The sequence below is a fragment of the Heterocephalus glaber genome, unplaced genomic scaffold (genome assembly GCF_053883595.1).
Source record: "Heterocephalus glaber isolate CG9 unplaced genomic scaffold, H.glaber_assembly_v1.0 deba00001561, whole genome shotgun sequence".
NCBI classification, from domain to species: domain Eukaryota; kingdom Metazoa; phylum Chordata; class Mammalia; order Rodentia; family Bathyergidae; genus Heterocephalus; species Heterocephalus glaber.
Window position 1 is genome coordinate 936,666 of NW_028258349.1, and position 26,845 is coordinate 963,510.

Genomic DNA, 26,845 nt, shown 5'->3' on the forward strand with positions numbered 1-26,845 from the left:
GGGTATCACAACCCCCAACTTGAAACTATACTACAAAGCTACTGTGATAAAACAGCATGGAACTGAGAAAGAAACAGACCTGAGGACCAGTGGAACAGATTAGCAGATGCAGAAACAACTCCAGACACACTCAGCCACCTCATCATCAACAAAGGAGCCAAATACGCACACTGGAGGAAAGATAGCCTCTTTAATAAATGGTGCTGGAAAAATTACCAAAGATTAAAACTAGACCTATATCTCTCACTATGCATTAAACTAAAATCAAAATGGATTAAAGATTTAAATATTAAAACAGAAATGCTAAACCAGCTGGAACAGAGGTTAGGTAGAACTCTTGAAGACATTAGTGTAGGAAAAGATTTTATGTTCAGTTGCCCGTGAACTAGCACAAACAATCAACAAGAGGGATCTCTTCTTATTAAAAAGCTTTTCCACAGCAAGAGAAACCACCAGCAGTGTGAAGAGACAACCTACAATGTGGGAATAAAATTTCACCTGCTGTTCCTCAGAAAAAGGTCTCCTATCTAGAATCTATAAAGAACTTAAAAAGATCAGACCTCCCAAATTTAAAGACCCAATCTGAAAATGGGCATCTAAAATGAACAGACATTTCTCAGACAAGGAAGTAGAAATAGCAAATAAACATATGAAAAACTGTTCAACTTCACTGGTCATTTGAGAGATGCAAATGAAAACAACGCTGAGATTTCACCTCACTCCAGAAAGGATGGCTGCTATCATGAAATCAACCAATAGCAAATGCTGGCAGGGCTGTGAGGGAAAGAGGAAGCCTGCTCCACTGCTGGTGGGAGTGTAGACTGGTGCAACCACTGTGGAAATCAGTATAGAGATACCTCAAAGTACTAGGACTGGAAGTCCCATTTGACCCAGCTATTCCCCTGTTGGGTATCTTCCCCAAAGAATTAAAGGAATCATACCACAGTGATATATGTGCACCCACATTCATAGCAGCACAATTTGTAATAGCTAAAACTTGGAAGCAGCCCAAGTCCCCATAAACTGGAAACTGGAAAAAGAAGATGGTTTTTTTATGTATATAATGGAGCACTATTCAGCTGTAAAGAATGAGAAATTAGAGACATTTATAGCTAAATGGATGCACATTGAGGCAATACTCTTAAGTGAAATAAATAGGACACACATGTGTAAATACTGAATAGTTTCTCTAGTGTGAGAAACTGAAAGTGTAAATAAGGACTAAAAGGTGTAATAGATAATGTGAAATAGGAAGAAAAGGGGCAAAGGGGAGGGGGAAGTGGGAGGGGTAGGAGAAAGGAAAGAAGGGAATGAGATTAATATGAGAAAATGGAAAATGGAAACAAAGTCATTGTAGATAGGGAGGGATGGAGGGGTTGAAGGGAGAGTAGGGGAAGGGGGAAAAAATAAGAACCAAGAGAGACTATGTAAAGGTGCAAATTTCCAATGACAAATGTCTTTATATTGTATACCTAAAATGTACCAATAAAATTTAAAAATATATATATATATTGAGGTCCTAACCCTCAAGTACCTCAAAATGTGACTTATTTGCAAATAGGTCCATGGCAGATGTAATTGGTAAAAAAACTCCACATTTTCTTTTATCTCATCCCTTTAGATAAGAAGGCTCAGCTAATTTTCAGTGTTCAGGCACCATGGGAACTCATCATGCTCCCATGTCTCTCAGAGGTACAGTCTGGTATTATATTCTGTTTGTAGCCTTCCCTAATGTACTTAACCTCTCTATACCTTAGTTTCTTGTTCTGTAAAGTACAAATAATATTACCTACTATATTACATTGTGACAGATATGAGAAGATGCAACTGAAGTGCGTATGAGTATCACAGAGTAAATATTGGCTTCCTCCAATTGTAACATTTTGAGAATAATAAGATAGTTAGCGGAAAGACACCAAGTCCCCAGGCTTCTTGGCTGAACTGTACCGTATGCTTATAGCAGACAAGTCACCCATGAAGAAACAAACATCTTCCAGGTACTGGCTTGAGAAGACAATCACCATCTTCATGATGCAGGGCCATAATCTGAGTCCCTGCTAGCCCTCAAGTCACTGCCACTCCAAATCCTCTGAGAACTCATTCCTCTAGGCTTCCTTCCTCTTGTTATCACCTCAGACCTCTTCTGTTCTTATGACTGTTGTCTTCCTGCCCTTACCCAGCAGCTCCAGTCACAGCTGTGAAAAGACAGACTGCTGAGGAAAGAAGAGAACTTGGCTTCCCTCCCAAAGCAAACAATTAGAAAAGCATTAACTTCTTTTAATGGGCAAAACAACATTAAACAGATGGAGCTCAGACCTGGGTCACTTTGCAGAGAGCTCAAGCTGTGATGGGGCTGCTAGTGTTCAAATATGACCACTAAATTGAAACTTAATGGGACCTTAAGAGAATTCATCTAATTAAAGTAGCTGTAATCAAGCAAGAAGAAAAGTCACCTGAATTTTGGACTTTGGGAAAGCAAGAGCACATATAATACGGTCAATACTTCCTATTGTTATGGTTCAGTGCTTATCCCACATAAGAAAGCCCACTGCAGTGGTCTCCAGGCTCTGGCTTCACCATTCGCAAGTCAGAAACTGCAGGACAAATGACAGGACAGAAGTAACGCCATGATGTCACCACAGGGATAAGACAGGAACATAAGAAAGTCCCTTCAAAATATTATGGAATTGATGCTCAAAACTAGAGCAGACCAATTTTCCCTATTCTGAAACCCCACAGTTTTTGTTTTTTCATAAAGCTTATTTGTACATTTTAGGTATAAAATAGTTACACTCATCATTTGGATCTTGTACCTTTACATGATGTATATTAGTTCTTAGTTTTTCCCCATTTCCCACCCCTCCCTTCACCCCCTCCACCCTTCCCTATTTACAAAGACTTTGTTTCCAATTTTTCCTTTTCTCATATTTTTTCTTTTCCCTTCTTTCCTTTCTCCTACCCTTCCCACTTCTCCAACTCCTTTAGACTTTTTATTTCTATTTCACATTATCAATTATAACATTTGAACATTATTTACACTTAGTTTTTCACATCAGAGAAACTATTAAGTATTTACACGTGTGTCCTATTTATTTCACTTAAGATCATGGCCTCAATGTGCATCCATTTAGCTATAAATGTTTCTAATTTCTCATTCTTTATGGTTGAGTAGTACTCCATTTTATAGAAAAACCACATCTTCTTTATCCAGTCTCCAGTTGACGGGCATTGGTAGTGTTTCCAAGTTTTAGCTATTGCAAACTGTGCCACTACAAACATGGGTGTGCACATATCACTGTGGTATTATTCTTTTAATTCTTTTGGGAAGATACCCAGCAGAGGGATAGCTGGGTCAAATAGGACCTTTAATCCTAGTTTTTTGACGTGTCTCCATACTGATTTTTACAGTGGTTGCAGCGGTCTGCACTCCCACCAACAATGGAGAAGGGTGGAACCCCACAGTTTAAGAGGTTTTCCAGATAAGAGTAGAGATCCATGAAGTTATTTATTTTTGTATTAGAAAATCCAAACAGAAATAGCATAATGATCTTCAAGGCAGAAGTAAAGTTAAGGAAATAGATTCTCAGAGAGATTGAACAATTTTCTCAACATAAGAGGCAGAGCCAAGGCTTTATGTAATCTACTTGCTGCTTTAATAGATAATTGGAAGAATAAAATGGGATCAGATGTGTGAAAATACCTTGTAAGCCATAAAGCATATAGTGAGTAGCTCAAATTTTACATTCTTGGCATGAAACAATGGCATCCCATATCCAACCATCACAATGCAGCTCCTACCCCTCCCAGCCCTTATGTGTATGTTAAACACTGGTGTGGACCTGGTAGCCATACAGTATGGGACAGTGGTTCAGAGTGCAGGCTTTGGATCCAGAATGCCTCAGCCAGAGCCCGGCCCTCCCCTATTTATGAGCTATGTGACCTTTGGTCAAGTTACCTCTCTGTAGCTCAGGTGTCCTATCTGTAAAATGAGAGGAAAAGTAGGCCTATTCCATAGCACCAAGTGAATGCATAAAAATGCATCGAACAGAGTCTGGCATAAAGTGGTTACACCTAAGTGTTAGCTATTACTATCAATCTGCTGAGATGAACAGTCTTTCCCCTACAGCTACCATTCTGGGGAGGTCCCCAAATCTTCCTGTGTGCTTAGTGGTATTTATAACAAGATAATTCCTAGCTGTTCTTCCAGCACAAGCAACAAGTCAAAACGCTGAGGTAATCCTTGGGGTCTTTAGGAGGCTACCATAGGTGCCTGAGGTGCCTCACTAGGCCACATCAGCAGTGCTATTGCTGCAAGTGTAACTGCAAAAAGTTGAGCCACACACAACCCTTTCCTTGTAGCCTATTCAAACCACCACTACCCAGTACATGCCTTTCTGTGCCTTCCGACATCAAGAAAGAGAACACAGCCCTTCTCTGTGCCACACCATCCCAACATAACCTATGCTTATCTAACCACAGACAGCATAAGGCTGGAGCTGCCCAAAGATCTCTTAATGATGTCGACCTGTCTGCTTGTCAGCTCACCACACGATGAGAGCCAATACAGCCTTCCTAACACTCAAGAGTCCAGATCTCACCTAATTCTGTCCCAGGGAAAGGAAGAAGACTAGCCTGGCTCTTTGTATCCCAGGATTAAACTTCTCTAGATGGATCACCGTCTTGAAATTCTTAATAATTCTTAATAATTTTATCATTGAATTTATGTTTTGAGAATGAAGTTTGCCAGGAGAGTGGAACATGTGCTGGGTACTTGCAGCCTCAATTCACATGGGACCTTGCCTCCTATCTACTTCCCTAGGACAGGTTCTTGATCACCCTCTCCTGCTCACAAACCCAAACCATCTTCTCCCTAGAATGACTGGGCTATTTGAGACTGAAGTGAGATGTCATTGTGCCATCACCCTTTGTCCCAAGAAGAGGCCTGAAGTGAGGAAGAGGACAGTCCAGTGTGCACGAGTGTGTGCGTGTGTGTGCGTGCGCACATGCGTATGTGAAAAATTTTGAACAAGGGAATAGTTTTCTAAAGAAAAAATAAACATAATCAAGCCAACCTTTGGGTGAGATCTTTGGCCATGATGCTAGGAGGCAACTAGGAGCCATATCATATTCTGAAAAACAGGTATGACTCAAGGCAACACCTCATTTCATTAGATGCCCCCGTGCTCCCCAAAACGTGTTTCTGTTCCTGCTGTTTTCATTTACACAGGATATCTCTATTTAAAAAGTCAGTGAAGACTCAGTCATCTCAGACAATGTGGGACAGATGAAGAGTTTTCTAAGAAATTTTGTGTTTTTCTAAAATAACCATGATTCAAACTAAACCATTCTAATTCATTTGCTCCCACTCAACCTAGGAACTAAATATTATTATTAATTATCCAGAGGCAAAAAAAAATCCTCATGATGCTTTGAATAGTCTTGAATAGCATTATTGCAATATTTATATGTTAGACCTTTTACACAACCGTACTGGTGCTTTGGTGAAATAAAGTGACTATTCGAATTACCTGATTTTTCTATAATTTTAGCCACTTTTTTATTTTACGTACACCAGCTATATGACTTGGGAAGAAAGGTACTGCTCAAGGAGAGGGTGGGAACAAAATGGACACCGGCTGAAGTACATCTACATGGTTCCTCTAGACAATGGTCTCTACTCCAAAAGAAAAGACACCAGATTCCAGCTAAAAAGCAGCTAAACTCCTAATAAATCCTAAAGAGGAGGGGATTGTAGGGTTTCACCTGAACATCAAACTGAGCCACTCAATAGTAGGAAATGCATTGTGCCCATCCCAGAATCTAGCACAGGGCTGAACTATAGTAGGTGCAGAATAAATGATCATGGGAAAAAAGAATGCATACATCAGTCATCAAAAAATGGTAAATAATGTGTATTTTTCTCCAAACTAAAGATCTCCTCCATTAATTTAAAAGAATTCTTCTGAAATTTATTTTGAGCACGGAACGAAACTTGGTAATAACTGGAGGCTCGTGAGGTCAGACGCCACACCTTTGTCATTGCATTGGGCAGCATGGTGCCAAACACGATAGTAGGTGGTCACTGACCATTCCTGAAAAGAAATGGTGGGGAAAAGGATGAAAAAAATTATTCAGTTGTGTCCTATACATGTACCAACTCTCCATGATGAATGCAATCATTACATACTATAATAATATACTAATAAAAAATTTCTTTAAAGAAATGAAATAATGCTGCCCCCTGGCTGTATTAGGCCAAGTCAGGTTAGCAGTCCCACTGTTTGTCTATGAATTTGGATGCAGGGCTAGGACCATTTCACAGAGTCCTCAAGAATCTCGGCAAAATCTATTCTAGTGAGTCTCCTTTGCCTGTTACTTCATCAGGAACTCCATGTGGCTCTCCATGGAGTGGAGTGGCTCTCCACAGGTCATGCTTTCTTCCTAGCTGAATGAGACCAAGCATGAGCTGACAAACAGATCAGGAATGACCTGTTGAGACAGGAACCAGAGGACTCAGCCATCTCCTTCCACCACTTACTTTCCCACTGTGTGTTCCTTGGGCTAGAAAGGTAACATCAAAGAAGGTGAAATAAAATAGTGATGTTCTGCTTAAATCATGAAAGAGACCCACAAACTCCTAACCTCTGCAAATCCAGGATAAGGAGACACTATCTGGATCTGAATGATCAACTTGGTCAAGATGCTTCTTAATTCAGGAGCTGATGGCTTGAACCCTGAAGGATCAGGAGAATTTAGTTCTGGCCTGTCAGAGAAAGTACACAGACCTTTCCCTTAAACTCTGGGCTGGATCATTCTTATCATCTCCAGGCTGTGGTTGGAGGATGGATACCATTGATCTGTAATACCAAAATAAAAACCAGAAAGAAAGAAAGGTCCAGTAGGGCCAGGACCCCTCCTGACAGCTCCAGACACCCATATATAACTGTTGGAGATAAACTTCCCTGGGACCTTGATGTCTCCTCTCCCCACAACACTTGAGAAAGGCTAACAACTCCCATCAAACAAAAACCCAGGCATGAACCTTTCAGAAGAGCTCTATCAAGATTCTTGAAAACTCAAGGTACTTGTTTTAGAAAATTCAAGCATTTCTCCTTAGCAAATCTATCCCTGTTATCTAAAGAGCAATAAACTGGATGGTAGAAAAAATGGTCTGTGATTTGCATGCTTGACAGATCTCTTGCCTCCAGGGGAAAACGCACACAAAATTGGAAGGATGAAGTCTAGATTTAAGATATAAAGGTTTTTCTTTCAAGGAGTATGTATATTCCTTAGTGCTTCACCCATCAAAGACAGGTAAGAGATATGACCTATCTTCTTTTATGAAAAAAAAGATTCAGCATAAAAAAGGGAGAAATTTAGGACAGAGCTCATTCATGTTCCTTCTGATAGCTATAATACTATATGATATAGGAACCCTTGCTTTTGACATACAGGGTAGCATAATAGACTTCAAAGTATGGCCCCCCACTCCCACCTCAGTCTCACCCAGAACTTGCTACAAATGCAAATTTCTGCAGGCTATTAGGGCCAACTTAATTAGAAACTCTGGGGATGAGACCTAGTACTGATCTGCGTTTCACCGAGCCTCCCAGGAGTTTATGATGCATGCTGAAGTACTATTTTAAAATATGGACTCCTAGCCTCACCCATAAGAAAATACTGATTTCAGTATGGCACGTGATCTGGGCACATAAAATTGTATAAGGCAATTTTAAAGTGCAATCAACTGTAGGAACCACCAAGTTGAATTAACAAGTGATGGCCCACACAGGCCTCTGATAACTCCTTGTATCTGACATGTTTAGCTACTTCCGTTTTGAAAAATAACTCATCTAGGAGTTACTCGTCTTTCAAAAAGTTATTACAAAAGTTTCAATACAAAGGCTGCTACGGGGAAAGCCCTATGCTACATCAGGGGTTACGCAACATACAGTGTTCCCATTTCCTGAATTGTACGGAGGAACTGTGCTCAAAGTCAGCAGATACTTCATCACGATTTTGCTAGCCTTTTAAAAAATAAAACTACCTTTATTGAACCAAGTAAACATCAACAAATAATGCTAGTTTTTAAACCATTACAATGGTACCTCACTTTACGAACTTAATTTGTGTTATTATTTGGGAAAAAATGGCTACATTTGCGTTTGTGTGGGAAAAATGGCCAGGGTTGCATTTGTCACCTGATACTGAGTTTGGGAACCAAAGCAAAATTTTGCCAAACACTTCTGTTTGTGAACTAAATTGTTTGCAAACAGAAGTGTTCGTGAATTGAGGTATTACTGTAGTTTTAAAGGGGATATTTTGGATCGACATTTAAAAGTCTTTTATATGACTCAGTAAATTTCTCTTTTAATTCTGACCTCATTCTCTACCTTTGTTTTAGATTTGAAAATTTTCTCAGCGATTTAACTTCAACTTCCAGGAAGCTCAGCCCCCAAATGACCTTTGGTTGCTGAAATCCAAGCACACTTCTATTTCATTTCAGTCACAGACAATTCTCTGTGGTTTATATTCTTTGCACTTAAGAAAGGAATGGGTACACACACTGCTTTGCCTTGGGTGGTAACAGAGATGGAAAATTCCAAGAGATGCTGGGCCTTGGGGTTAGACAAGGACAAAGGACTGTGGCAGGTCTAATAGTCCCTGCCACAAAGGGTCATGGGATGAGCAGTTGATAGAATAGTGTCAGGTTCAAAGTGGATGCAGAACTTTTGGTTTGGGAAGAGAAAAGCAGAAAGAGAAAAGAACTAGAGTAAGTAAAAAAATCACCAGAGAATCCAAGAAACAAGACAGCAACCATCAGGAATAGGAAGCAGGAGTCTGTGTTAGACAGGATGTGATAGAAAATTCATGTGGTGGACAGAAGAGTAGGCATCGGTGAGAGAATCACAAGTCAGGAACTTAGAACTGGGCCAATTCCAAACACTGTATGGCCACCAGACATTCTTGCCTGCAGTAGAAATGTCCTTGACCCTGATTGTGTTCAAAGCAAGACTTGGGTACTACCAAGATGAGGGAGACCACAGAGATCAAAGCTGCAGAGAGATAAGGTGGCAGCAGGCTGCATGTCACAAGTAGTCAATATTGGTTTGTTGAATGAATTTATGTTCAAAAATATTCCTGGTTTTAATGGGAATGATCACAGAATGCCTGCCACAGCCTACCCTCATCCTCTCTCAGAAATTAATCTATTGTAGCAGTTGGTGTCAAAATGTAAGTTAAGCTATCCCTTGGATTTCAAAAAAAAAGTACCAAGTAATTAGCTGGAAACATGGATTTTTGCCCTGCCTTTGCTTCTAAATAACTGTGTAGCTGTGGGTAAGTCATTTTATATTTTTCACTTCAGTTCTTCTCTTAGAAAATTAGGCAAACAGGAAAGAAATAATGATCTCTAAGGTATTTCCCTATTCTAAAATTCAGAGACTTGTCAAAAAGGTACATATAAAACATATATATATCTTTATATATATATACACATACATGTTAATTACCATATGTCAGATTATATAGGATGCCTGCATATCACTGACTGCGTGTAAACTGTTGATTTCCCAGATATTTTCAAGGTCTCCAGTCAAGGGGAAGTAAATCTGCTTTTTCAAGTTGTTTGTGGGACCAAATGACATACTTGTGATTATACTGATTATCAGGCTTGTGGTCCATGCATCAACTGATTATGTTTAACTGGAGATTTTCAAGTTTTCACTAAAAAAAGTCATAGAGTTTGCTATTCCAGAAAGAAAAGAGGAGATCAGAGGCAGTGGAGTCCCCTATTTGTGCTGAGCTTTGATCTCTGTGCATTGGGGCAGGGGAAGGGAGAAAGGCATTCATTGCACCAGGAGAGGAGAAAATATCTCAGACCTCTGGGCAATGTAGCATAAACAGTCTCTTAAGTCCATTCCTTCTTCATGTCCCCTAAAGGGACATCTCCCACACTCCAGCCAGCTACGTGATTCACTCCATTCTCAGCCAGATGCAGTTGGCCAAGGGGGTGGCCATCTGGACTCTGAAAGCCCATTATAGCCCTAACAGGCAGCTGAATCTAGTTATAAACCAGCCTTTCTTGGCCCAGCTGTCTCAGGCTTGAAATCACACTTAGGAGGCATCTGGTGGGACAAAAGACACAGCTCCCATGGGACTCAGAAAGGAGGAGCTTGAAGCAATGTAGCCCAGGCACATGGGTACTGGCAGAAGGCAGGTTCTGTATAAGATGTGGAAGCTCATGCTGCTCATCCCACAGCCTGCTCTGTTATCTTCTCTGCCTACCTGCAAGATGCATGTATGCACACAACCCCCCAGAATCATCCTGTCAGGGTTGCTCTTGGAAATGGGGCTTTTTAAAAAGAAAGCAGAAGCAAGAAAGGGATTTGAGAACATCCAGGGCTGTCAACTAAAACACCACCTGCACTAGCAATAGTCATATCCTCACACAGCCCAGCCTTAGATAACACAAGCTATCTGGATGCCAGAGGGGTCCCCGGGCTGAGCCATGGCTGGGATGTGCTGTGAGAAGCACAGCACATTCCTCACCTCCACAGCCCTTTCTCCGTGAACCTGTGAGAGGTCTTATGTGGCAGCAAAAGGGCTGATGGCCATTCAGAGGCTGGGAAAAAAGGAGAAATACAACCACTGCTCTGATGGCACAGCACCCAACACCTCCCTTCCCAAGGAGGAGTCAGAGTCTCTCCTCAACTCAAGTCACCTTACTGTCAAAACAGGATCAGGACAACTATTGGCCTTAGAACTCCTGAATGTCCCCCAATTCTAAGCCTGACTGGCTGTGTGCCCTGCTGTGCCTAACAGGTATATGTAGGCTCATGTTTTCTTGCTTGCATCCTTAGCATAACCTGCCCTTCTCAGCAAGAGCACCCCCCACTCCATCACTCCTCACGAACCCTACCAGCAGCACAAAGTGGGGGAAAACACAGCCTCTAAGCATCAGCCCACTTGGGTTCAAATGGCAGCTCTGCCACCCCACCTAGCTGCTTCTTAACCTCCTGCCCCTTACTTTCTTGTCATCTGATGATGTTGACAAAATAGTAGTTAGTTCAAACAGCTCTTTTAAGCAGATTGAAAAAGATAATATATGTAATGGATTTAAAGTAGTCCTGGACCCATAGAGGGAATATTAATCACTATGCCACAAAGACCTCCCAGGTTCTTCTCATCTGCCACCCCTCTTCCCAACAGTTTTTAATTGGAAGAGTCACATTGTTTCTCAATTATGCATTTAGATGCCTTGTCTCTGTCCCTTGTGTTAGAGAATCTGGGAGAAAAATATCCTGACTTATTAACTCTTGCCACCTCCATTACAAAGCATTTAGCATCAAACACGTATTTGAAAACATACTGAATTAAATTGGTTGGAAAACAACTAATAACAATACCTTTTATTTACTGGGTGGTGACTGTCCAAGGGACATTGCTAGGAACTTTATTTGTATTGATAAATAGTTTCTTTAGATTTACTGTCACATATTTTCCTCTTCCTGGCTCATGTCTGGCTCTCAGAAGCATAAAGACTTAAGCAAAGAAAAAGAACTAATTGGCAAAGATATAAAGACAAATATTGGTCCTCAGTACAGAGAGAGGAGTGGGAGAAAACTGTCACCATCAAATGCATCAGCACCCAAAAAGGTGATTCTGTGTGGTCATTTGCAAATTTGGGAAGGCAGATTTAAGTCCAGAAAAAAGAAATGTGCCGCTCAAAGATAAGTCTACAAAAGAATGGGAAGTTCTTTAAAATAATAGAACAGTAGATTGGCACGAACAAATAAATAGGATCCAAAGGGGCTCTGCGCTGAGCTTCAGTTAGAAGTAGCAAAAAATGTGAAGTACTACTCAGCCATAAAAAATGATAAATTAGAGACATTTATAGCTAAATGGATTCACATTGAGGCAATACTCTTAAGTGAAATAAATAGGACACACATGTGTAAATACTGATAGTTTCTCTGGTGTGAGAAACTGAAAGTGTAAATAAGGACTAAAAGGTATAATAGGTAATGTGAAATAGGAAGAAAAGGGGCAAAGGGGAAGGGGAAGTGGGAGGGGTAGGGGAAAGGAAAGAAGGGAATGAATTAATGTGAGAAAATGAAAAAATGGAAACAGAGTCTTTGTAAATAGGGAGGGGTGGAGGGGTTGAAGGGAGGGCAGGGGAAGGGGGGAAAATAAGAGCCAAGAGCGATTATATAAAAGCATAAATTTATAATGATGAATGTCATTATATTGTATACCTAAAATGTACCAATAAAATTAATTTAAAAAAAGAAGTATCAAAAAATGAAAAAGGATCAGTCTGCATCCAGAAGGCCCCAGGACTGTGAAAACAGGTTTTAGAAAGATCCCTGGGGCTGTGGAGGTAGCTCAGTGGTAGACCACTTGCCTAGCATTTACAAGCTCCTGGGTTCAAACTCTAGCACTGAGCGGGGCGGAGGGCGGGGGGGGACCTGGACCTGGCCAAGGCCAAGCGACAAAGGGACAATGCTAAGGCAGCAAGGAAGACTCTTAGTGTTTCAAGATAATCATCCAATATTCAGATAAACAGAAAGGATAGTACCTTGCATGAAACAGGTGTATCATTTTGACAGCAGAGAATAAAGAACACCTTGGCTCTGGTTTGCTTTCATTCTCTTCCTTAAGGATAAACACAGGCAAGTTAGGAAATGCAGAACAAACCTCATCAAGCAGCAACTGATGACCAAGATAAGTGAAATATTACAGGAAAATCCTTAGCAATTCACAAGACCTTACCCTCTTACCCAGGTAAATATTATAATGACAGCACTGACAAGTCACATTTTGGGGGGGGCATTTTATATTTTTTAAAAGTTCCTTCATTCCACTAATTTGTGAATTTAACTTCCAGGTGGCTTCTGGAGTTCAGAATGAAGAATTGAACTTTTAGGCAGAACCCTCTAAGTATGTTTTGTTTTTGTTTCTACTGACACCAAAAGGTAGTCTGTTGGTTCTATCGTGCAAGAAAAGAGAATTAAATCTTGCAGCATAATTTTGCCCTTTCAAATAGTATTTTTAAAATGACTCCTAACTTCTAGCATTAAAAAAATAGCTTCTGCACAAGTCATCTTTAACAATGAAACATAATTTAATGTACAATCCTTATGTGGCTTCAACAGAAACAAATATTAAACCAGGCATGATGGCACACACCTGTAATCCCAGCACTCTGGAGTAGGAGGATCACAAGTTGGAGCCCAGCCCAAGCAATTTAGCAACTTAGTGAGACTTTGTATCAAAAAAAAAAAAAAAAATACGGGCTGGGGATGTAGCTCAGTGTAAAGGCCTTGGGTTCTATTCCCAGTACCGGGAGAAAAAAAAATGACAAAGAAAGAAAAAGTGAAGGTGAGAAGAGAGGGCCCATTTGAACCAAAAGGTGCTTGTGGTCTATTCTGATTTACTACAGTGAGGCTGTTGCCCAGGACCCAGGGATTCTCAATATTCGAATTCTTGCTCAGGGGCCTAAGTTTAAAGTGAGCGGTTACAGCGCGCCACCGTGTGTCAGAGTCAGAAACTGCAAGTTTTAGCAAGGCCAGAACAATAACTTTTTAAGTATTCGTCTGAAATCCCAGACACAACCTAACTCCAAGTCTGTAGTTCTTTCTGTAGCTCATGTCTCTGAAATCCAACACAGGTTTCACAGTTATGTGTTGAGTGATTCAAAAATATGTTTCAAAAATAAATCGTGGAACTGGGTGTCATCATCAATATCAGTATTTTCCATGACAATAAGCAGTCCCTTGACCTTACAAGTGGCCTAAAGATTCAAAATGGAAGCCCCTCCATCCCCTGTCCCAATATCCTTGACTCTTTTTATTCGTTCTTTTCTTTTCTTTCTTTTTTTTTTTTTTTGTAGTACTGAGAATTGAGCCCAAGGCTTTCACACTGAGCTACTTTTCCACTCATTTTTTATTCGAGATAGGATCTCACTAAATCATCAAGTTGCCTAGGCTGAACTTGAACTTGTGGTCCTCCCTTCTCCACTGCACAGAGTACTGTGACTACATGTGGCACCATGATTGACTTTTAATCCTTGTTTTTACAATTTTGCCACCTTCTCTTGGACCCTCGCCATCCTTATATTTAGACTTAGGGCATAAAAAGCTTCATCCAAATCCTGATTGTATTTCCAAAAGGGCCCAATATCTGCTGACTCAAAATCAGGAAAGGATAGTGGGTGGAATATTTTAAAGAGATAAACACACTTAATTTCACAGTTTCATCATCTTTCCACTTGCTACTTTCTCCTACTTGACTTTCACTTCCTTAAGGTAAGAACTATTTTCACCTTTCTCAGTATCTCTACTAAGCTACTGCTAGCATGTGCTATAACAGTGTAATGTTTTATTCTTGTATGCTGAATTAACCCAACAAGAGTAATGGTTGGATGTGAAGGAAACTTCTTGTCCATGGAATTGACAGAATCCCTAGGACAGGATTGAAAGCCCCCCTCAGTTCTAAGATTTAAGAACTAAGAACATGTAATGGGAAGAAGAGAGCAATGTTATCAGAAGACTCAGATTTGTCACACAACAATGTCTTTGCTAATCCAGGAGTGTCTATCCCTTGTCTTAGTCTACTTGAAAGTGACATAGATGACATGGCTTATAAACAACAGACCTTTATTTCTTGTAGAAATAAAGGAGGCTGGAAAGTCTAAGATCAAAATTTTGGCAGATTTTGGGTCTGATGAAGATTTGCTGGCTCATAGACAGCTATATTCTTGCAGTGTCCTCACAACCCAGGTGAGGTTGAGGGGGACTGAGGTCCCCACGTCTGTGACCCTGTGGAGAAGCAAGTAAGTCCTGTGAAGCTCTCAGGGCCCTACTTGCTGTGAGAGTCGCCATGGGCTGGACACAGAGTGGCCTCCAGCTGATGGACAACATGCTACCTGCGACCTGTGACCGCAGGCACCACTTTTCTTGAGGGCCCTGGACTAACTTTTCCTTGAGGATGCTGCTAGGAGAGGTATGATAAAGGGAACATCACTTGTTAGGGACCGACAGAGGGCTTCAAAGGTTTTTACAGGTCCAGCCACTCACCAGCACTGGTGCTCTCACTGGGCCTGGGAGATGTGGCGGCCTCTGAAGGGCTGAGGCGGCCGGGGAAGGACATGAAGGGAAAGAATAAGGAAAGGAGCTGGGTGTGGTGATCCACAGCTCCCAGGACCCAAGGAGGCTGAGGCAGGAGGATTACAAGTTCCAGGCCAGCCTGGGCAGCTTACGGAGACTCTGACTCCAAATAAAATTTTTAAAAAATTTAAAGGGCCAAAGATGTATAGTTAGTGTGGAGGACTTGAGCTCAGTTCCAGTATACAAAAAAAAAAAAAAAAAAAGAAGGAAAAACCAATAGCCCAGACCCCAAATGCTAATGAGCAGCGAGGGGAGATGATCCTAGGCTGCCTGGCTGCTGTGACGTGCAGATGGCAGGAAGGTGACTTGGATTTCACTGGGCAGTGGTCCTGGGAGGACGGGATGGGCTGGTTCCAGTTCTCTCTTCTAGGTCGAGTTCAATTCCGGAGAAAACATTTCCAGCATGTTCTCAGTGACTCTGGGCAGGTCCTGCTGTGGACCTCTCTGGAGAAGCGCACATCTCTGCCTCCATGTTTCATCCTGACGGAAGCAGTCAGGAAGCTGCCACCCAGCGGCCACACCTCAGGGTGCTGCTGCATGTTTACCCTGGCCCCAGGCCCTTGGGCTCCTCTCCAGAGCAGAGGTGTGAGGCTCCCCTGAGACACCCGGCTCCTTTTCAGGCTTTGGTCTGGCCCCTCATGGGTACTTCCAGACAGCCGGTACTTCCAGTCTGTGGTTCCCCAAGCTGTTCAGTGACCTGACAGTTCCTGATGGCTGGAAGGAGGGTGGTTGGGTCATCACCAAACCTGCAGCTGGTCTTGGAGTGTGGAGCTCAGCCATCTCCATCATCCTCGTCAGACACAAGGAAATGTTTCCCTCTTTGCTGAGTACAGCACTTATCCGAGCTATAGGCAATGTTGGTTCTTCTTCTGGACAGTTATGGGTATGGGGAATGATTCCAAGTCAGGGCCTTCATTGTCCCCTGTTAGGTGTATTTTAGAGTGATTTCTCCCCTAGGAACACCATGGAAAGTGGCTGGTTCCATGCTTATCTTCAGATTTAAATGCAAGCTGTTTTTGTTTTTTTGGTTTTTGGTGGGGTTTTTTTGTACCAGGGATTGAACTCAGTACCTTGCACTTGCAAGACAGGCGACAGCACCACTGAGCTAAATCCCCAGCCCTGGAAGCTCTTCTTGTCAGTTTGGCTACATTCCTGAGGCAAGGGCAGAAGTGGTTGGGAATCACAGGAAAGACAGAAAACTTAGCAAACTTAGTGAGATTCTGTCTCAAAATTTTAAAAAGGAGGAGAGGGCTGGGAATGAATCTCAGGCTGCTCAGCCGACCTGCACAGAGAAGCACCGGATGAAGGCCTGGATTTTCTTTTTTTTTTTTCCATTAAGTTTATTGGTACATTTTAGGTATACAATACAGTTACATTCATCGTTGGGATCTTGTACCATTACATGAGTATCTAGGTTCTTATTTTTTTCCCCTTCCCTTACCCTCCCTTCAGCCCCTCCACCCTTCCCTATTTGCAAAGACCTTGTTTCCATTTTTTTCCTCTTCCCATATTTTTTTCCTTTCCCTTTTTTCCCTTCCCCTACCCCTCCCAATTCCCCTGCTCTTTTAGACCTTTTCTTCCTGTTACACAATATCAGTTATACATTTTTTAAATTACAATATTAAGATCTAGGAGACATTACCACAGATTTTACAGAACTTAAAAGGATATAGAAAGCATATTACAAAAATCTTTTTTGAAATAAATTTGACAACTTCTAAGAAGTAATTTAGAAGACAAATTAATGAAACTAACTCTGGAGGAAATATAAAATTTGAATAGCACCTATTAAAGAAAGTATATTCCTAGCTTGAAAACCTACCTATATGACAACAGCAGGCTCATAAACATTTTAACTGATAAATTATATCAAACCATTAAAGCAGAAAAAAGAAGGAACACTTCTGCCCTCATTTTAGGAAATCAACATTGTGCTAATCCTAAAACTGGATAAAGATAATAGAAGAAAAAAGTATGAACATAGATAGAAATTTGTTTAACAAAACAAACTCTTAGAAGTCAGATCTGGCAGGATGTAGAAAGTGGTTTTGTTATAGGGATGGCAGTGTTGGTTCAGCATTGGAAGGTCCACCCCCAAAAGTCATCATTTTAACAGAGGAAAGGAGAAAGACATATGATCCTGTCACTAGTTGGAGAAAACGTATTGGACTAAATTCTACAGCTGTTCATGGTAAAAGCTATCAGGAGACTAGGAGTAGAACAGAACCTTCTCAACAGATCAAAGACATGTACTCCATACTTCCAACAAAAACTCCTTCTTGAATGGATAAGATACAATGCTTTCTCCCTAAAGTGGGGAACAAGGGCATATATGCCTACTCTTCATCTGTCCATTAGACTTTGAAACATAGGTCTAAACCAAAATAGTCTGGCAGTAAAATGACACAACTAGGATAGGATTGGCACGGCAGAATCAAAATCTTTATATGTAGATGAAATGATCATCTACAGAGAAAATACTAAGAAATCTCTAGGAGCCCCTAGAACTTGTACTTGAATTTAGCAGGATTAGAAAACACAAGGTATATTTAAAAATTCAAGTCTGTGTGTGTATACTTGCTATAAATGAAGACCTGGATATTGAAATTTTAAAGTTATGGAGGAGTACAAAGGACCCAGAAAAGCCAAAAACAGTGTTGGAAGACTTTTAGCACTCAATTTTAAGACTTCTTCTAAAGCTACAGTAATCAAGGCAGTGTTGGTGTAAGGAAAGACATGTAGATCATTTGAATAAAACAGAGAATCTAGAAATAGAACCACACATATATGGCCCACTGAGTTTTGAAAGATTATTTAACATTAGCATTTTATAGAATATAAACTCAATTCAAGAGCCAAGGAAGAGATAGTGTCTTCAGCAAATGGCACTAGAACACCTGGTATCCGTATATAAAAAGTTAACCTCAACCCTTTTTTCCATACATGAAAATAACTTGAAGGGATCTATGAACCTAAATAAGATAGCCTAAAAGCATAAAACTTTAAGAAGAAATTAAAAGGGAAAATATTTATGAATTCAGGGTAGGCAAGAACTACCTAGGATACAAAAACCACGATGTATAAAAGAAAAAAAAATGATCAGATTCCATCAAAATTTAGAACTTTAAATGACATCATTAAAATGAAAAGTAGTCCTTAAACAGACCATATTTACAATGCATATAACTTATGAGCAGAATATATAAAGAATTCTTAGAGCTCATTAATAGACAACCCAGTTAAAAAGTAGACATAAGAGGATAAACAGCCAGTACAGCACAAGGAAAGGTGTGCAACTCTAGAATCAGAAAAATACTAATTAGTACAATAATAAGATTGAATTATACACTCATTAGGGAGATGAAGTCAAAAGTTTTAAAAGCCTTGTCATGACTTTTTCTTTTTGTTGGATTCTCCCTCTTTGTGTTTAATTTGTCATCCCCAATGGATTCATTCTGCTGGGTTTCCTGGGGTTGTGATCCTCATTGTCTTTTCCTAGAGTATTGTCTAAAAGTTTTTGGAGTGCCGGTTTGGTATTCATGAAGTTCCTGAGGTGCTCTTTATCATGAAAGCATCTTATTTCTCCATCAATTTTGAAAGATAGTTTTGCAGAGTACATCAATCTGGGTTGGAGGCTGTTTTCCTTTAGGGCTTGAAATACATCACTCCAAGCTCTTCTTGCCTTGAGGGTTTGCATTGAGAAGTCTGCTGTGATTCTGATGGGCCTTCCTTTGTATGTGATTTGTTTCTTTTCTCTGACTGCTTGCAGAATTTTATTCTTCTGTTGGATTTCTGGAATCCTAACTATTATATGCCTATGTGTAGATTTTTTTGATTAAGGTTAGCTGGAGTCCTATATGCCTCACTTATCTGTATGTCAAGTTCTTTTCCCCTCCTTGGGAAGTTTTTTGCCATCACTTCTGTGAACAGTTTTTTTATGTCATCTGAACTCTCTCCTCTTTCTTCATTGACTCCAATCAGTCTTATGTTATTCTTCTTTGCATTGTCTAGCAGCTGCTGGATTGATTTCTCATGTTCCCTTACAATTCTAAAGCAATTTTTCTTTTCCTCCTCACATTGCAATCTTATCTTCTATATGTGAAATTCTATCCTCACATTGGTTCATTCTGCTACGCAGACTTTCGATGGAGTTTTTAATCTCTTGGAAATCTGTTTGTATCTGTTTTATGGATTCCATTTGTTTCCCATGTTGGGATTACATCATGTTCCTCAGATCCTCTATTTTTTTGTCTGTGTCCTCTCTAGACTTATTAATCATGTCTTGCACCATGAGCAAAATCTTTGCTGTTATCTGAGTAATTATTTCTGATTTCATTTTTCCCAGATCCTCTTTTGTTGCCAGTTCAGAGAGTCCAGGTGGTTGAGTATCAGAGTGTTCCATCTCGTTTCCCTGTGGGGTTGCTGTAGGTGATCTGGAAGTCTGGTTTTGAGGCTTGTTTATGTGTCTTCTCATTTCCACAGGGAGGTGGGGTGGTGGTGGTGCTTCTGGCGCCCACACAGCTCACCTTCTGTACCCTAGGAGCTTGAGATGGCAGCAGGGGAGCTTCCTTCTGGTTGCTGGGACCAGCTGAGCTTCACTGCCCTAGGAGCCTGGGATGGAGGCGGGGAGCTTCCTTCCAGGTGCTGGGACCAGCTCACCTTCTAGACCCTAGGAGCCTGGGATGGTAGCAGGGGAGCTTCCTTCCAGGTGCTGGGACCAGCTGAGCTTCACTGCCCCAAGTGAGATATATTCTTAAGAATGTGTTCATACACAAACTAAGGCACTCTAAGGTGTCTATTATTTTAAAAACCTGATTTGGACCTTAGTATGATCTGTATTTATATTTTTTTCTTATTATTACACCCAAGTCAAAGACTACTGAGATGAGACTAAGAATAACAAACATGTAAATCTTTAGGGACAAAGCTGAAAATTAAAGGTATTGGAAGTTACTGACATTATTGTAAGACCAACTAAGAATAGGACTTTATTCTATTGCATAACTGTTAATTACTATAGTTTGATCCAGTGCAATAAACACACTGACTCTTGTTTCCAACCATGTTTTAAATTGGCAAAAAAAGGCTGGGGATTTAGGTCAGTGGTTTCACCGCCTGCTTTGCAAGTGCAAGGACTTGAATTCGATCCCCGGAACCAAAAATAAATAAATAAATAAATAAATAAATAAACAAAAAAAGTTCAACATCCTTTTAGAATCTCATTTTGTCAATAAGGAGTCAAACAACCACAGGCCAAAATCTTTAGTTATCTTATAAAATGAATGTAATTTGACCTATCCAATAAATTTTCATCAAGAGAAAGGTATTGAAGTCAAGTGAATTTCAGAAATGCTGCCTGCATACTCTACCCTTCTAAAGATTCACAATACACAGCAGGATTTTCACAACTCATACTCCCAGCATATTTTAGCTCCAATTATTTAACCCAAACTCAACCACCAGCCACTTACTATTTAGAGGACCCAGTAAAAGACTTTCCTAAAATACTTACCCATGTAAGCATGTCAAGTTCCTTGGAGTATAGTACTTACTCTTCGTCATTGTTATCATCATCATCATCATCATCTACATCAGCAGCTAATTTTAGTTTTTTCTGCAGAAACTTATGTAATATGCTTTCTATATCCTTTTAAATTCTGTAAAATGTGTGGCAATGTCCTCTAAATTTTGATATAGTAATTTAAAAAACATATAATTGATATTGTGTAATAGGAAGAAAAGTTCTAAAGGAGTGGGGTAAGTAGGAGGGTAGGGGAAAGGAAGGAAGGAAAAAGAAAAAATATGAGAAAAGAAAAAACAAGAAACAAAGTCTTTGCAAATAGGGAAGGGTGGAGGAGGTGAAGGGAGGGCAGGGGAAGGGGAAAAAATAAGAACCAAGATACATCATGTAAGATCCCAATGATGAATGTAACTGTATTTTATACCTAAAATGTACCAATAAACTTAATGGAAAAAAAAAGAATCCCCAACTTTGCACTAATAGCCAGCCTCCCTGTGCAGCTCTTCAAGGAGAACACAGCGCATTGTCAGATCATGCCTGCCATCAGGCCTTCCTGGTCATTGAGGAAGAGTTGCTTGCTGCTTCTGCTCCAGGTCTCCAAGAAATTGGAAAGCCCTTGATCTATTTCTACAAAAGACAAGGAGTAAAACCCAGAGTATTAACCCAAACTGTAGGTAATGGGAGAAGACCATTGCTTACTTACCCTGTGGATCAATGACGCAGGGATGCCCATGTGCCCGAGTGCCCAAGGGTGGTAATACTTTGTAAGTTGCTATAACAGGCAGAGAAGTTTATCTTAGGCCAGTCCACCCTGTCCGCAGTCTTCACTGTGAATCCTTCCCCCTTATTGAAGCAAATGGAGGAGCATTATCTCATCTCTGGGAGACTATACAGTATTATCTGGTATTGCCAGACAATTCTGTTGTCTAGTGTAGCAGTGTAGCCTGAAAGCAGTGTAGCCTTAAACACAGCCACTTTGCTTCTCATCATGCTAAAGAACCTGTCTGTGGTCATGTGCAGTGACCGAACAAGTTTATTCCACCTGTGCTGGTCTAGAGACCTGGAGATCCTCACAGACAGGAGCAGTTTTATGGCCCAAGGACAGCGGAGACTATTCTTCATGGGAACTCAGAAAGACACTGGAAGCAGAGGCCTCCTGCCAGGTACCTCAGCACAGAAGGTGAGAGCTCTCAACGCTGATGAGGGCCCTCCATATTGGTAAAGACAAAAGAGTGGCTACTCACTGCATGTGAATATTCTTTTAGAGAGGTCCGTGCCCATGGAAAGAGAGGATCCCGGTATGGAGTGGTTAGTTGGGTTCCTTCTGGCTTTCGTGGCCTCTTGCTTCTGCTTCAGAGTTCATACAGATGCTTTCACGTTCAGGCTTACGGTGCCTCCTTCTTAGGGTGATACTCACATGCTTCAACCATTGTCCGGGACTCAGTTCTCCCCCTTCCCATGTCCTATTTGTCCAACAACAAGAATGACCTCTCAGTTCCAGATCACTAGTCCTAGGTCACTGGCCAGAAAGGCATAGGCATGTCTAAATCAGGGCCAAACGGTTTCATTCAATCAACCCAGGTCTATGCCCAAGTCCAGCAAGAAGTGGCCTGATTGGTTATAGTGGGGGCATTGGACCTGCAGGAAACCTTAACAAACCTCCAATCCCATTTTTGTGGGTTGTTGTTTTTTTTTTGGTACCGGGAATCTAACTCAGGACCTTGTGCTTGCCAGGCAGGTGTGGCACCACTGAGCTACATCCCCGGCCCCAACCTCATTTTTCAGTTGCTTGCTTTTAGTTTGCTTTAATAATTGCCACTTTAATATATTTGGCTAGTATATTATCAGTGACCCATTAGCTTTGCTAACAGTGGCCTGGGTTATTTTGCAGGAGCTCGAAGGTCACTCTCACTGAAACCCGACTCTACACATGGGCCTGTGCAGGTGTTTGATGGGTGAGCTTTCAACGTCAGAGGACCCAAATCTCCACCCTGAAGTCACATCGATGCTACCACTTCCTGAATGCTTCCCAAGAAGAATTATGAAAATTGATTATTTATACAAAAACTACCAAGCACTTCACCTCCAATCACCTCTCCCCAGGCTTCAATCACCCCACTTCCCACCAGTACCCATCGATGTTACCTGCAGTCTCCTGTCACCTCACATGTGACCAGCTCATAAGGAAACTGTCACTCTTTGGCAAAATTATTGTTTTAGTGACAGGCAGACTGCACAGCAGGCAAAACGGGCCTGGGTCCATAATGTTGGCTTCTGTAAATATGGGGCAGTCACTGTTTTCATGACATAAAAGGGAGGTCATGAGTAGAGGACACAGGGCTGTGGCTTGGGAGGCTGAGGGTCCAACCTGGCCTCATGCAAATCAGTGTCCTGTGGAAGGGCAGCTCAGCGAGAAAATGAGGGTGGTCTGCCAGGTTTCCTCCCTCCCTAAGAGCCTCAATTTAAAATGCCCAAACTCTAAAAGTGAATTCAGTCCATTTGAAGAGTTACCCTCAAATAAAATATTAACTTGTAAGTAAAAATGACTCATTTCTTCGCAGTGCAATACTCTGATGAAATACTCACTGCAACCTTAATTTGCCCAATAAATTTAATGGTTCTGAGGGTTAACTTGATAGAGTATGAAGGGGAAGAATGAATATAACTCTAACTGGCAAAAGAAACCTCACCTGTCCATATTCAAAAGCAGAAACAAATATTTTATAAATTACACTGAAAATAAGGCAGAAACTTCTTACTATCATTTGTTTTATATGTTTTAGCTCTATGTTGGGTGAGGATAATGTGTCGATTCATGTGTATATTTTATCAAATTATTGTACCTATAAAGAAAATTCATTTTTATTATAAATGTTATATTATCTGTATGAAATCACATGTAGAAAATGAAAGAGGAGGAAGAAGAGGAAAACACATTTATGTTTCTACCCAGAACAAACTGACATCTTATACTGCCAGATCTCCTACACACCGATCTTTGGCACAGGTTTTGATTTTGTAAATGGATGAACTCAGGGCCCAAGCCAGGTGTGGGGCTCACTCCTGCAGTTCCAGCACTCTGGGAGGCTGAGGCAGGAGGATCCTGAGTTCAAACCCAGCCTGGGCAATTTAGCTGGGACCTGTCTAAAAATTTTAAAAATGGAGGCCCTGGGGGTGTGGGGCATGGTCCAGCCTTAATTCTTCCAGGCTGCCTGGAGGGCAGGTTTTGTCCCCAGGGACGGGATGGTGCATTTTGTGTATCCTGTGTCCTAGGTCCCGTGTCCTGTGTCTCCAGTAGCAGAATGCTGCTGCTCAGGAGTGGAATCTGGGACCCGTAGGGTCACAGGAGAAAAGGGGCTGGGGACTCATCGAAGAAGGAGACATGTCAAGGGGAGCCAGGGTCTCCATGGAACGGTGGCACCGAGGAAGGCTCAGCTTCCAGAGGCCAAGGCAAGAGGATCGCCCCAGCCAGGGACAAAAGCCAGGCCCCAGCCAGCGATTCTGCGACCTGACCTGGTCCCCAAACTCTTGTGCCAAGCAAAGCAGGCTGGGTGAGGCAGGAAGGTCAGGCACTGCACAGGAGACAAGCGAGTGTGGATAAACCTACCGCTGAGTGGGTCCGGGGACACTGGGCCATAGGTGCGACCAGGCACTTGCTCCCTGCCCACATGGAAGCACTAGTGGATGGAGGGGGACAGACACTGAGCACCCCGAGTGCCACCTGTGTAGCAGAACTTAGATACTTAGTATTGTAAAGGGTCTCGGCCTTTTCCACAGTCACAGGCTAAGGTTTGTCTGTAAGGCAGGCTGGGTGGCTGAGTCACAGGACTCCCTCCCACTTGCAATGTGGTCTGTGCAGAGTTGTGTTTTAATAATTAAGTTGAAAAAACAACCAGCTTATTATAATACTCAATTACTAAAAGTGAACTTCAAAATGTTTGAATAGAGAAAATTACAAGATTGAACAAATTGGATTGTAAATCATATATAGCTGGATAGATATTGGGCTGAAATGTTTCCCCATTTGATTTTCTGGCCCGATAACAGAAAGGCAAAAGCTTGCTCCTTCTTCAGAAAAACACTCAGAGTCACAGCAGCTCATGTGTTGGGCGTTCCAGGGCCCAGGCATAGCACAGTACACACGCAATATCCGTGTACAAATTTTCTGCCCTTAAACACACAGGCAGCATGGGAAGTGTGCAGAAACATGATAATGGAAAATAAAAGACAGCCAGGGGGGAGTTGCTGTGAGGAGCACACTTGGATGGACAGGGAGGGTCCCCTGCACTTGGTAAAGGGAAGGACCAGTCACACGGCTCAGTGACAATGAAGGGGACACATGCTGGCCCTTCAGAGAAGTCTTTCTTCCAAGGGACCTGCCTTGTGCATGTGTCACACAGGGGTGCAGAGAACACTGAAGAATGGCCATGGGAGAGCATTTCCAGGGCCACCCCAATGCACCTGGCAGGGTTTGACAAATTATCAGCGTGCATACAGCAGCAAAGATCACATTAATTGTGCAAGAGCATGCCAAATGAAAGTTTCATCTTTCAATATAAAGCTGTTTGTATCATTGAAAGCTCTGTTATTGTGGTTTTTTTCATTGAAAGCTCTGTTATTGTGGTTTTTTCTTTTAAGACAAGAGATGTTAATGTGTGAGTTGTTCTTTCTAAACTAAAACCTCAGTATTCAGGTTTAATTGCAGTGTTGGCACTTTGCAATTAATAAGTGGGTTTGGGGTTGCAGTTTGGACACTCAGTCTCTAAAAGGTTCACCATCACTGTCCTATAGCAACTACTACAAAAAATAACAAAAGAAATAGTGAAGAAATCATTAAAGGAAAGGAAATGGTACACTAGGAAATATTCACTTAAGGCAGAGGAATTAAGGAAGGAACAGGAACAAAAGAGATATACAGAAAAAAAAAAAGTAGCATAATAGACCTAAATGTCAACAATAATATTAAATGTAAAAGGATCAAAAAATCTAACCAAAAGTGGAACATAGATTGTTCCACTAGGGAAAAAGAAAAGTTTAACCTTATGGTGTCTACATGAGACAAATTTTAGATTCAAAGATACAAAACAAGTTGAAAGAAAAAGGATGACAAAGGATATATCATACAAAAAACACCCATTAGAATGCCAGAGTGGCTATAGTAGGTAACATCAGACAAAACTTTAACAGAATACATTTTAGTAGAGATAGAGTGAGCTGTCTTACAATAAAAACAGGATTAGTGTACTAGGAAGATAAACTAAGCATAAATATGCATGTGTATAATAAGAGAGTTCTACCATACACATAACTAGAGGGATAAATGGACAACTTAATAGCAAAACTTGGAGAATTTGATAATTTTGATATTTCAAAAGTAGACAGGACAATTAAGCAGAAGATCAGCAGGGAAACATGTGACTTGAATTCAACACCATAAACTACACAGACCTAACCAGCACCTACAGAACAATTCAACCACTACAGAACACATATTCTTCTCACCTGCACCTGGCAGATCCTCCAGGACCGACCTGTAGGAACCATGTGTGAGACCATAGAAACATAAAAATATTGATAAGCATGGAAATAGACATTCTGATTGGTAGGAATATGGGAATCTGTAATGTTTCATTTTGCTTTGCTTTAATTGCTAATTTTCCTATAATAAGCAAAGTAAGAAAATGACAAAGAACTGATGATTAGTAATGGAGAAGCATGAACCCAGAGAGAAGGAAAATTGCTTCCTCTCATGTGGACTATTGAATATTTGCCACACAGCCCGTGACTGTGGCCATGCAGGTAGTGTCTTGGGGCATGGGTAGCCCTGAAATGTAGGCAAATCTGGCCAAGGCCAAGCCAGGACTTCCGCTTAGCCAACCTCAAGCACACCTCCCTGTTGGATGCATCCAGGATCCCCTGTGACCCCACCTCGCTGAGGATATTTCAGGCCAAGACTACGAAATTAGCACAGAGCCATCTGTACTGGTCAGGACAAGTTTTTTCTGTCTTGGTCCCTGTCCTTTTGCCTTGAGCCAACTCAAAGACAGACAGGGAAGCCAGAGGATGCCTCTGTGCATATAGAGGATATATGTACCTTCAGCATGTTTTGACCCAGGTGCGATGTTCGGGACACACACCTTTCCTCAGGCTCACC

At 41.2% G+C, this 26,845-nt stretch overlaps 1 long non-coding RNA gene across 1 annotated transcript; it reads right to left on the minus strand.

Annotated features, from left to right (window-relative positions):
• Positions 1 to 1,124: 1,124 nt before the first annotated feature.
• LOC147823930 (uncharacterized) lies at positions 1,125 to 26,776 on the minus strand. Its single transcript, XR_015443012.1, has 4 exons — positions 21,395 to 26,776; positions 12,581 to 12,657; positions 2,454 to 2,594; positions 1,125 to 2,195 (listed from the first exon to the last, which is right to left on the minus strand). It is a non-coding gene; the product is annotated as an uncharacterized LOC147823930 (long non-coding RNA).
• Between the last annotated feature and the right edge of the window lie 69 nt (positions 26,777 to 26,845).